At 46.5% G+C, this 12,776-nt stretch overlaps 1 pseudogene; it reads left to right on the forward strand.

The window, feature by feature from the left end:
* The first annotated feature begins 281 nt into the window (after window positions 1-281).
* Window positions 282-9,855, forward strand: LOC119403306 (acetylcholinesterase-1-like; annotated as a pseudogene).
* Window positions 9,856-12,776: the final 2,921 nt, after the last annotated feature.

Genomic DNA, 12,776 nt, shown 5'->3' on the forward strand with positions numbered 1-12,776 from the left:
CTCTTTCGAGTCCATAAATATTATACTTCTAATATCCGGCTTTCAGAACACACGGGAGTGCGAACAGCGGGAGTCATTTTTCATAAACAAATTCAAATCACTCACCCACGGAATCAACGAGAGCCCTGGGCGACTGACGTGCCTCCGTGACCAATCGTAGCGACCAGACAGGCAATTATTTAATTAATTATTCATTCATTTAAGCATATACACGTGAGTTCAGTCGCACCGGACGCTACGTAAACGGTCGAGCGCGTGAATATAGACCCAATCGGTGCCACATGCATCAGCCGGCTGGTGCTCTTTCTTTGTTTTGTTTTTTTTTGCGCGAAAAAGAGAGAGCGGGGTACATTTAGCCTTGTATTGTGGCCAGAGTTTTCCCTAAGCTGGAGCGGGTCGTATGTATCTCTTCTCGTGTGTGCATGGCCCGGCGCCGCGGGATAACCGCCGAACCATCTGAACTTCGACCATGTGTGTGTGATGCGTAGAAGCGAAAAATTCTCTTTTCCCCTTTTCCTTGGTCGCTTGCTCAGGCCGCCTTTCTATCTACCCTGCGAAGATAAGGCAGGGATAACCTGCCCGCCTCACCCGTCGCCGGCGGCTCTCCGTCTTTCCTCCCGCTGTTCTTCCCCTCCCTCGTTTCGCAGCCGCTGACGAACGCCCCAGCAAAGCAATTGTCACTGTTGCTTCCTTCGTTATTTCTCTCTCTCCTTTTTTCTCCTTTTTGCTCTTTTTAAAAGTGTCGTTTGGGCCCCCAAACAGGGAGGGTGGCCCTTGTGCAGCGGGTTGGGCCATGGCTGTGTCGTTTCAACTGCTCCCTCCGAAGCAGGTTGGACCGCCAGCCGAAACTGTTAGGATAAAATAAATATTTGTTTTATTTCCTACGTCGAAGTACAATGTCTTTCACAATATATATATATATATATATATATGTATGTATATATATATATCTATATATATATATATATATATATATATATATATATATATATATATATATATATATATATATATATATATATATATAGTGTAATGAAGGTGAAGTGTACCGGCGCAGAGGCAGCAGCAAAGTGTGCGCAGGGCATTGCACGCCGGTGTGCACCTGTGTGTGTGCATTACGCGCAAGTGTAGCGCAATAGTATACTGAATACAGCCAGCAATCTTTTATAGAAGGTACATAATAAATGGGGTCACTAGTGCTCAACAGCTGGATCAGGGGACAGCAACGCCCGCATGCCGGATGCAGAGGTTCAACATTTTCTTTCTGCTCTCTCGCTGCTCTTCAGCTAGCTTTGTGGTGTATCTCGCACAAGACTGACGTGAGGTTTGTCTCGAAAAAAAAGAAATGACAGTATTATTTCAAAGAAGGATGTTTCGCGTAACTGCTTATTATCTTTCTATACAAGTCGCCGTTTGCGTTACGCTCTTATTTATCGTTTAGCGTGCGGTGCAGATGGGGCTCCTGTAGTAAGCACGAGAGCCGGGCACATGCGCGGTGCAGTACGTAACGCTGCCGAAGGCAGAAAGGTGTACAGCTTTACTGGCGTACCCTACGCAAAACCGCCGCTCGGGTAACTCCGGTACAAAAAGCCGCAGCCGCCATCGCCATGGGGTGAGGACGTGCTTGATGCCACGAAGACGCCACCCTCTTGCATGCAAATCAGTGTGTTTTCAGCACGGTATCTGCTTTGGGTCCCCTACGGTAAGCTTCTCTTCATTTGCACGCTTGATCTGTTTCTACCGGTTCTTTTCACACGAGTAGTACATAAAAATTTCGGCATATAAATCATGTAGTTTCTAAGAGTTTGTGACTGTTTATGAGTATATGTATTGTACGAAGTTGATTGCTCACGAACTCATTTTAATCCTCGTCAAAGTGCTAGCCAATAAATAAGGATCATAATTCAAAAGTAAATGTGGCCGCACGTACCTTGTTCTCAAAGTGGAAATGAAGGTATTTCAGTGAGGAGTTGCGGAGCGTTGTGCGTGTTTGTTTGACCGAAGCGTTGCGCGTGGTTGGCTACTCATTGCGTTCCCTGAGCTTGGTAAAAGGGTATGCTTTATAGAATATTCCATGGAATAAATTGCGAATGTTGTCTTGCGGGAGTGCGTCTTTAGGCCACTACTTACAAATGCACGGACACACGAAAGTGCATGAAGGATACTTTAAATGTTAATGGCCTTTCAAATTAGGTGCACAGTTTTTATCAATGTAGCAGTTAGCGTACTTGAAATGAAATAATTCACATGATAAAAGCTTTTTCGTCACCCGACGAATCCACTGCAGCTAATATTGCATAAAAGAGTGCTGCCGCTTTCACGGCAAATGACAGATACTACTTGTCGGTTTTCGTTCTTTTTTATTTTACGTTGTTTTCTGTTTGCGATACCAACGCACCAGGAGTCGGATGCCTGCTTTACGCTAACGATGCAACGGTGTTGCTTATGTAATTCCTACCCTTTTAGATTCGGATAACATATATTTAACACGAATGGTTTCAGAAGGTCTATCTATTTGCCATGTGATGGCGCGCAGCAGCTGCAGATTTCATACCGTTGGTGTGGCAGCGTTCTCGCGACCAACAAGTACGCAGTGCTGTAGGGTCCCTCTGTACGGACCTGTGTTGGTGCCACGATTCGATAAAGATGCAAAAGAACAAAATGACACGTGCAAACGATTTGTCTGCTTTGATGGAAGCGCAGTAAAGAACAACAAAAGGAAAAGAACGGCGTTTCTACACTGCCAGCTCGTTACAGCGAATGTCGTCTGCTAGGAAACCGAGTTCCTCCTGGAGCACGCGCCGGCTCCTCGACTCCGCCCCTGCAATCACGTGCTCCCCTCGTCACTGCTCTCCCATTGGGTGACCTTGGGCAGACGCTCTGCCGCGAGCGAATTTTTCCAACTCCGGCGATCTCGATCGCTGGCGTTACGATCGTCCACTGGTCGCTCTTAAAACCTGTTTTTGGGCTCCCGCGACGGCAGCCACTCCGCTCTTGGAGCAAAATCGCTCGCATGTGAAACAGGCTTAAGTCCAAAGCTCTGAGCTTTTGATAAGATAAAACCCCTTCGCAGCCGGCGCATGCCTTTTCGCGTGGAATAGAATACCTTCAAGGACGACGGAATAGTGAGCAAGTGCGTTCAGACTGTTTGCGTCGTTTTCACAACGCCGATGAAATTCTCTGGGCAACCGAGTGTGTTGAGACAATTGGCGAATTTTCAAGTTGAAGAGGCGCCTAGTCGCAGTTATGCTGTTTGTATTCACTGTTATAAGTTCACCTGTCACTTTCAGCTGTAATATTTTCTAAAATTTCATTTGCTACGTTTGCACATCCCATGCTTGTTTTTGGAGAGCTGTTGGGTATTATCTCTCATCTTTTCGTGCCAAGAAACTCGCATAAGCCCACGCGTTGGTGCAGAGTTTAATGGCATTCCCTGTTTGCACTATTCTCGGCGCATGAAAGTCCGGCATTAAAAAGAGTATGTCCTCCAAATATTGATGTCAAAATCACAGATTACTGTGTGGCAGACCGGACCTGTGCATTATGTGTTCGCACTATTCAGCAGTCATTAGCAGAATCGTAGGGGAGAGGGGGGGGGGGTAGGTGAGTGGATGTGATTTATTCCATGTTTTTAACCCTTGTTCCTCAAGAGGTAGCTGCAACTCAGCATTGGTACCGACCGTGAGCACCCGTTGTCGGATGTCTTGTTCATAAGAGAAGCTTGATCGTCAGTCCATATTATTTAGAAACAGTTTGCATCAACAATTCATTGCTGAACTTTCAAAAATTCTTATTGACTTTGTTTGATATTTGGCGTTTGGTTATACGGCATATTTTCCTTCGGCGTAAGCGAAAAGCGTCGGACCTTCAGCAGATTGTTTCTTTCTGATAACGAATTTTGTATCACTGACATTGCTTGGCACGGTGAACGCTGAGTTAAGCCTAGCCGTGTTACTGTGCGGTACACACAATTTATTATTTTGTTACAGAAGCAGCGCTTTACATAACTTATGAAACATTATAATTGTTGGCGCTTTTTGCGTGCCAAAACTAAGCTGTAATTATGAGGCACACTGTAGTAGTATCGGCTGTGGGTAAACCTAAATCGACTCGTGGTCTTTAACGTAGGCCATAATCTCAGCGCACTGGAGTACACAGTTACGTGCCCTGCAGAAATGCAGCTGCAGTGGCGGGAAATGGAACCCGAGTTGTTAAACTCGGTTGCGCGACTCCTTATAAACCACGGTGGATCATGTGTACGTCATACACAATAAGTATGATAAGAGCAAAGCGCTTGGAAGACAGGGACCCAGGAAGAGCACAACATGAGCGCTTCGGTGTCCCTGTCGCTAAAGAGCTTTACTCTTATTATGTCACACCAACAAGGCCAAGCATCAGAATTGGACGATAAGCCTAACTTTAGTAGCCCACTTTTTAATAACCGGCCTGTATTATTGGTTGATGTGTGGCTGAACAAGTAGAGTATTTACGAATGCATCTTCAAACAGTTTTGGATAACATAGACCTGAACTACTTCGTAGGTCTTGTCGTTAAGAGACGGGGCGTGCAAACACGGACCCAAGAGAGAAGTGAAGAGAACACAAACGCCGCTAGCGTTGTCCTGACGTGTCCATGTTTGCACGCCCAGTCTTTTAACACTAATCTTCGAATAATTGACTCATTGAGGTGACACATCTGATCCGAAACTTATGCTTTCAACTTTCAGATAGGCCGAAAAGCGAAGACTGCCTCTACCTAAATATATGGACACCGAAACTGGGCGCGTCGGCGCCGCTGCCAGTAATGGCGTGGCTACACGGTGGGGAATTTCAAGTTGGCTCGCCGGCGATGTGGCTCGATGACGGCGGCAACTTGGCTTCCATCGGAGAAGTCGTCGTGGTCACAATTGCGTATAGGTACCCCGCCCAACCATTTATGTTATACTAAACTGCTAACAGGGGATGCCGCTGTTTCTGCAAGATGACTTGCCTTCGTCAGGGCTGCGCTAACGAATTGAAGTCTTCTTTAGAAAAGCTTCAATTTTGGGCTAGTTCGTACGGCATTGTAATGTAGATGCGCTGAGCGAAATGCACAAACGAGAAATGTAACAAGAGACCGTAACTAGTCCTGTCCTCTTGCTACGTTTCACGTTTGTGCATTTAGCTCTGCGCATCTAAATTACGAAGTCTTCTTGTCGAAACGGTGACTTCGGCTATACTCCCTGTTTCCATTCGTACGTCGTGACTTTCAACTTCCATTTCCCTTGAATGTTGTGTGTTTTTGGATATTTACCATAAGCTAACACTAGAGCACTCACAATATTGTAAGCACCCTGCTCTGCAGCAGCCGAAATGCAATATTTGGTTTTAAATCAGAAAACGTGACGCACCCCGCTATTGATTGCACCTGACTGCTTCGGGGCCACCTGTAGTGTACCTAATGAACAATCTGTCAATATGAGCAAAATGTCAGTTAACGTCGCCGTTGCAAAGAAGGCCTTTCGCATATATAATAAAAGCGTCATTTCTAAGGGCATTTGACCTCAAGTTTCGAGAAACATACCGATAATGATCTCGAGAATGACTGAAATATGAACGGCGATTCTGAAACATATAGTTTTTTCGCTTGGTTATGTTTTACCGCATGGTGACCACATGGGGCGCCTAACGAAAAAAAAATGGTGGAGACCACTCACGTCTGTGTAGCTCATGAGCATGCTTATTAAAAAAATAAATTTAGACATAGGCAGTTTAGTATGGGCTGGGCCGCCACCGAAAGGTCCGCGGCCCCCACGTAGCTCGCTGACTGCGTGTTCGAGACTTTGAGAATAAAGAAGTGATCTTTGTGCAAAAGCACAAAGACCACATTCTTTATTTAAGCAGCTTCAGAAAGAGCAAAAATGGGGCAAGTTGGCACTGCTTTATTTTAGCAGAAAGTTACAAGGTGAGACACAAAGTAACGCAAAGGTGAGACTCAAAGGACTTGATAGACGCTGTCATCTGTTTCATTTTTTCACAATACCGCTAAGGGCCCTTTTGCGAGGGTATTACAAAGGGGGACGGGTACATAAAAAAAGAGTGAAAAACAAAAGATACTGTCAATACCAGTGCACAAAATACAACTGTCAGAGATGTTCGGAAGATGTGTAACATGGAAAGATCAGTGTTGTTGGTCTTTAATAATATTTTATCTTTATGATCAAGTAATTACAAAACATTGTATGCTCGGTCTGTTGGCTCTCTCTGTGTCTTTGGTCATTTGCATGGTCTAGAATTTTTTTCACTGTGCTGATTCTTTTAAGTAATACGCACGCTCTTTTCAGGTTTTGGCATTTGACGATTGTATATTCTTTTTTTCTTTTTCACAGGCTTCAGTCGTACGGCTTCCTGTATGACGGAACCGAAGAGGCACCTGGTAACCAAGCTTTCCACGACGAGGTTTTGGCCCTAAAGTGGATACAAGACAACATCGAGGTTTTCGGCGGTGACCCAGGCTCGGTGACGCTGTTCGGATGGAGCGCCGGCGGTATAGCTGCTGGTTTCCACCTCCTGTCTCCAGGAAGCGAGAACCTCTTCGCGAGAGTGATTATACAGAGCGCCGGAGTTACAAACAGCGATCGCACACTAAGTACTGCGACGATCCTTGATTATACAAAACAATTTGCGCAGATGTTCGGCTGCTACAATGAAAGCGAGGGTGGAAATGGTTCATCGGAGAGCGTAGAGTGTCTGCGAAGGCTCGATGCTACTCTGATCTCGTCAGTCGAGCAAACTTTCGTGGACCAAGGAGCCGGTCAGTTCAAGCCGATTTACGGGGATGAATTCCTGCCCGTGGACAACAGCAAGGCTCCTTTTCCCGGAGACAAAGATGTTATAATTGGCCACGTTGCGAATGAGGGCAGTATGATGATTTACGAAAGCTTCAGAGACACGTTCTCACAGGTCCTACCACCGCGGGAGATCAACAAGGCCGAAAGTATTCACTATTTGGGAAGCCTTTATAGTGACCTACCGCTTGCGGGTGTCCTCAAGATACAAGATGAATACATGAACAGTATTAATGACTTCGATTACGACGCACTACGCCAAGCGTTCGTTCAGACCAAAAGTGACTCTCGCGTGATTTGCGGTACATTCATTACCGCATCGAAATTGTCTAATGCTACGGCTGCAGGAAACACCGGAAAGGGTGTGTACGTTTATGAACTGGACTACGTATCTCGGTGTAACAAAAGACCTTCTTGGATTGGCATGACTCATGCAGACGAGACACCCCTCGAGTTCGGAAGGCCCTACGATCGTGAATCTGGATGCAAGGCTGACATTCCGTTCAGCAGAAAACTTATCAACGTATGGACTAACTTCGCTAAAGGAAGGTGAGGTAATTTCTTCTTATTACACCTCGAACACAGAGGCATTTCTTCCCGTTACGAGGACAAGTTTGTCATATTAGCGGTCCCGATCTCGTATCTCTGTAAAAATGACACAGTAAATGTGCACTCAACTAGCTTTGTATATATTCAACATCTGCTGTGTTGGTAGGACACATCAGTCGTCGTGACGAGAAGAACGTAAACTTAATTTCCGAACCAATAAGACTCGACTCCGGCGTCCTTTTATTGGACCTGGGCACCTACCACGTACGAGTTTCCGAGACCTTGTCATGAATCGGCGTCCTCGGAACACTGGACGGCCTAGAGTTGTGCTGTGAGGTTCGAGCTGAGAGTGCGGTCTTGCAGCACGAGCGGAGGATAGCAGTACAAGAGACGGAGGGGCCGGCGCTGTTCGAATGGTCTGTTAATCCCACATACTCCCACGGCTTGCAACTAAGCGTGGCAACCTCGCCACACAATGTGCATCTGTTGGTATGTAAAGGACTGTATATATGGCGTGTATGAGTATGGGGTTTCCATATGAGTCTGTAATTTTCTGTAGTGTACCGCTTGCATCCTGTTTAACCTAGCTTGAGCGCATGGGTATACGCGTCTCTGTAAATCGTAGTTTGTCGTGATGTCGTGAAAGCAGGTGATACGATGCTCCCACGCCCAGACGTGTGCAGTACCCCGCGATGCCTCTTCCTCCGATGATGCTCGGTGAGTGAAGACTCGAGCAACGCGGTGAGCTCCTTCGTTGAGGGGGCTCAGTCCGGTGTGTGCCGGGATGCATAGCGAGTGCCTTCGGTCGTCGAAGTTGACCTCTCCTGGGTGTATGGGATGTAGCTGGGGTATGTGGCACGCCTCTTGCGAAATGCGCCCATTCGCAAATTGCGAATAGGCGATCACGGACGTGGCCTTGGTCTCTGCAAGGGCCAATGCTATGGCCGCTTCCTCTGCCGCTTCGGCATGTGCCGTGTACACGGTAACGCTCGTGAAGGGTTTGCCTCGATGTCCTCGATGGGGGATAACTGCATCCACGAAACTGTTTCTGTCGTAACCGGCTTCGTCGGTGCATGTTGCGAGGCAATGCGGGTGCGTATACTTGCTCGTGTATGTTTCTTGGAATTTCGACCTTGATGCCGTGCTGGGTGTGGTGTGTGATGCCGAGTTTGTCGAGCACAAGTCGGCCCAGGCGGATTTTGGATAGACTCTCGAGCTGGGACATTTGTTGCGCCTCTACGAGTTTTTTGTTTTGTTTTGTTTTCGAAAGTCTGCCCTTAGTCTCTCGAGCGTGTTATGCAAGCCTAGTTCTGGGAGTTTGCTGGTGCTGACTCCGGACACAAGACACAACGCAAACTGGCACGTCTTGCGTATGAGGTCGCTTAGCTTGTCTTTTTCCGCAAACGTCCATTTGTGAAACGTTGCCACGTACGTTATTTGAGAAATGACGAAGGCTTGTATGAGTCGTATGACACTGCCTTCGTGCATGACCGCGTGTTTGTTCGCGATGTTTAGGATGAGTTGCATCGTGCTGGTGACCTTAGCCGTTATCCTGTGAAGTGCTTCAGCATTGGCACCTTCTCCTCTATCATGGCCAGTACCCGGATCTTGTTTGCCGTTGGGATGGGTGAGCCGTCTCATGCTGCTAATTAGATTTCTTCTTTGTCCGAGGGGATGTAGCTTATGGGCCGGTCTATATAGCAGCAATTCTGGCCAGTCTATATAGCAGCAATTCGGAATTTTCGGGCGAGCCGTCGATTCCCGTGCCCACGAAGTATTCTCATGACGAAAAAAAGATGTTGACTTTTTGTGGAACAGAAATGATCAAACGGGAAAGTTGGGCGACAAATGCACTTTGAAGGGGTACTATTGAGTATTCATTTATTGGTTAGATAATATTTATTTTCGCATGAAAGTGTTTGATGATGCAAATACAATACGTAGCGCAAAGGAGCTTGAACAAGACGAAGTAGCGCAACGGTTGCTGTTTCGCAGAGGTACCAGCGCGCAAACACATAAATACAGGCTCATGAGGATCGAGAACGCGATAACACGGTGAAGTTAAGCAAGTAATGGTCATATTATGTGAGGAGTTACAAAGGCTAAGCACATAAGCCAACCCTTTGTTATATCAAAACGTTAAGATCACATTAACTCTCTGTTCAATGTTTTAGTGCCTCCATCATTATTACACATTTTTGCGCAGCAGTGTAATTTTCTTCGAGCGGTGTAGGTGGTAATATACTTTTGGTGGAAATTACGCTCGTTTAATAGTAATGTAGACTATTATTTTTCATGTTTCTCTCTCTCTCTCTCTCCCTCTCTTTTGCAGAAGGCCAACCGGGCCATGTGGATCTGAGTGGCCGAAGTTTCAGCCAGATACTACGAAATTTCTAAAGATCACTTCAGATCAAACTAGAATTACTAGCTTTAACCATCAAGACCGATGTGCTCTACTGAAGGACCTTCAACTTTATTAGGCAGTATAATACTTTTGATGGGGCATCATTTGGAAACTCTTCAACCAAAACTTTTTCAGAAGATAACCCCATGGTGGAGCGCCCCCAGCGCTTTTTCGTTTCTTTATGAAGCCATTCAGAAGTCTCGTTTCATTAAAAACGATGGGTTGTTCACGCTTGTTGGCATAGGTGAAATACACCAGATGTGCAATATATGACTGGCAGTAATAAGAATGCATGCTGTAATGCTTATCACCATGTATGAAATTTCACAATAGACATTTCTTACGTGCACCATGCCGATATGATGAGCACAAAAACAAAACAAAAATTGCCAGGCCTGCGCGGAAAGCGCAGCACAGTCACAGCGAAAGCTGGAAGAGAGGCATTTCTAGATCCCGTTGTAAACTCTCTTGGGGCTACTAATACAAGTACACTAGCAAGGTCCCCACTACGCCATAAATCACAATATTTGTGAAATTGGGAAGCACCTACAACGCGATTATTCCTCATTGTGCGCAGAAGCGAGGTTCCAGCTACACATATGTAAGGCAATATGTGCACATTGTTTACGTGACCACTGATGGCGATGAAGAATTGTGGCTCAGCCCTTTGTAAAGGGTTGGAAGGTTTAAACGGCTCACCAGTTACGTAATTCGCATTGTGTGACGTCCGGTCGCTATTTAACTCTCCCACCAGGCAATATAACATACATTGACGTGAGAAAGAGAGACAAAGAAAGGGGGGAAGAACTTTGTTGAGACCCTGAGGAAATGGATGATGGGCTCATGGGCTTCCTTGGCAACCAATGCAAGTGCACTTGCGAGGAACCCACTACGCTATAAATCATAATTTCTGTCAAGTAGGGCAGCAGCCACTATGCCATTTTTCATCATTCAACGGAGAGCCGTGGTACCCGATAAAAACATGTAAGGCATTATGCACACTTTGTTGGTGTTGTGCTTGATGACAATGAAGAATTATTGCAGATCCCCTTGTAGTGGGTTGGAAGCATCCAACAGCCCACTCGTTGCGCAATTCGCATTGTGTGACGCCTGGTTACAGAATTCGCGTTGTGTGGTGCGTGGTTGTTATTTCACTCTTCTACCACACTAAGTTACATATGTTAATGTGGTTCCTTCTGGACATGAGGCCTGTATAGCGTCGTTTTGCAAGGCAGTTCCAAGCACCGGCATGGCTCTGAGGTACAACGCTAGGCTCCCACGCAGAGGACCCAGGTTAGAACCCCGTTCAATCCTGGAATTTGTTTCTTATTTTGAGCGATAGTGGTTACGGACACCGGCGGCGGCGGCGGACAACTACGCCGCCAAAAACGGCCGTTGAAATGATCTCATAACAGCTTTCGCTGTAAAATATTTCCTCAGTTCTTATGAACAGTAATTTACCTTTCGCTTGGCAGAATGTTGTTTTACTGCAGTGCTCGAAATAATGTTTGCGTTACGTGTTGAGACGGTGCTGTAGGATATTTCAGGATAAAAAAAAAATCACAGTTTCACTTAAGTGATAAACAATGAATGCGATAAGAACAAATTGTAACATTATACAAAGTAATGCTAGCAGCTAAATTTTTTGTATCTGATCTCGCGTAACTCAACAAAACGCTGGTTTAAGGGAATGCGGCCGCTCCAGGGACCGAAGCGGTTTTCGTGCTGCCAGTTCTCTAAACGCAAAGCTAGCGTTGAGAACACAGCAAGTTTACGAACCGTCTCCTGATGCCTGCCGAGATAGCGCGAGCTAGCGACCGTGCCCTTGGAGCGACGCAGCCCCCTTTCACCTCATCTGGCGTACCTTCATACTCCTTCCAGAAAACGAGGGGCGAATTTTCTCTCTGCTTGACGAACAGAGAGTGCACGTATAAGGTGCACGTACGCGTGCGAAGGATCGAAGTGCTCGCCACAAGGAATAAAGACGTTTAAACGTTAGCACCACAGAGGTCGCCTTTCGTGCATTATTTGGATGCTGAATTAATGTTGGCGGCTCTATCTCTCTGTTTCTCATTGTTTCATTTTTATTAGGAGAGCTATTTAAGCCGGCCTTAATCTGTCCAACGCGAAAACAAAAAAATTCGCGTCGCGTTGAGATCACCGTGCGCTGCCCAGCAACTGCTTGCACAGCTGCGCCCTGCACAGCTAGCCCATACACTGCTCTGCCACCAGCACGCCTGTCTGGACACAGCGCGCAACCACTCGGTCGCACCGGACGTGGCGTCATGGGCAACTGCGTATGCACTCCTTCGTTCTGTATAAAGCGGGAGCGTGGCGGCGGCGCGCGGCGCCAGACGCAGACATGGGGAGACCGAAGAACATTCGCACTGCCGATGAGGACGCCGCTCACCGGGAATCATGCCGCGCTGCCACGAGAGAGTGCTGGACTCGATAACAGTATTCCACGACCGAGTACAGGCGTATCGGCGAGTGGCGACTGTTCTGCACTTTACTGGAGCTTGACATCACTTGGAATTACTTCGTATGGCCAGGAACAGCTAGAACATGATCAGTTGCGCTGGGCCTTTAGATTTGCGCGACTAGTGCAAGTTACGGCCGGCATATTTTTTATTATTATCTTGCTGCCACGATTACTCAATCGCGTGCCACGCGTGTTCATCCAAATTGACTTTGTAAGCAACGCGTAGTGTATGAGAGATTTCCGATAATTTAAACTACACATAAAATTATGTAAATTTCATAATATAGCATAACATATTGCAGCTCACGAAAGGATAACAGAATAAAATGTGGGGTTTTATCCGTCAAAACAGCGATATGACATTGCGGTACTGCGTAGTGAAGGGTTCCGGAAACTAATTCCACCTGGTACGCTCCTTAACCTGGGGCTAAATCTAAGCACACCGGCCCCTAGCGTATCGCCTCCAAGGAAATGCAGCCGTCGCGGCCGATTTCAAACCCGGTACTTTCCATTTA

The sequence above is a fragment of the Rhipicephalus sanguineus genome, chromosome 8 (genome assembly GCF_013339695.2).
Source record: "Rhipicephalus sanguineus isolate Rsan-2018 chromosome 8, BIME_Rsan_1.4, whole genome shotgun sequence".
NCBI lineage: Eukaryota > Metazoa > Arthropoda > Arachnida > Ixodida > Ixodidae > Rhipicephalus > Rhipicephalus sanguineus.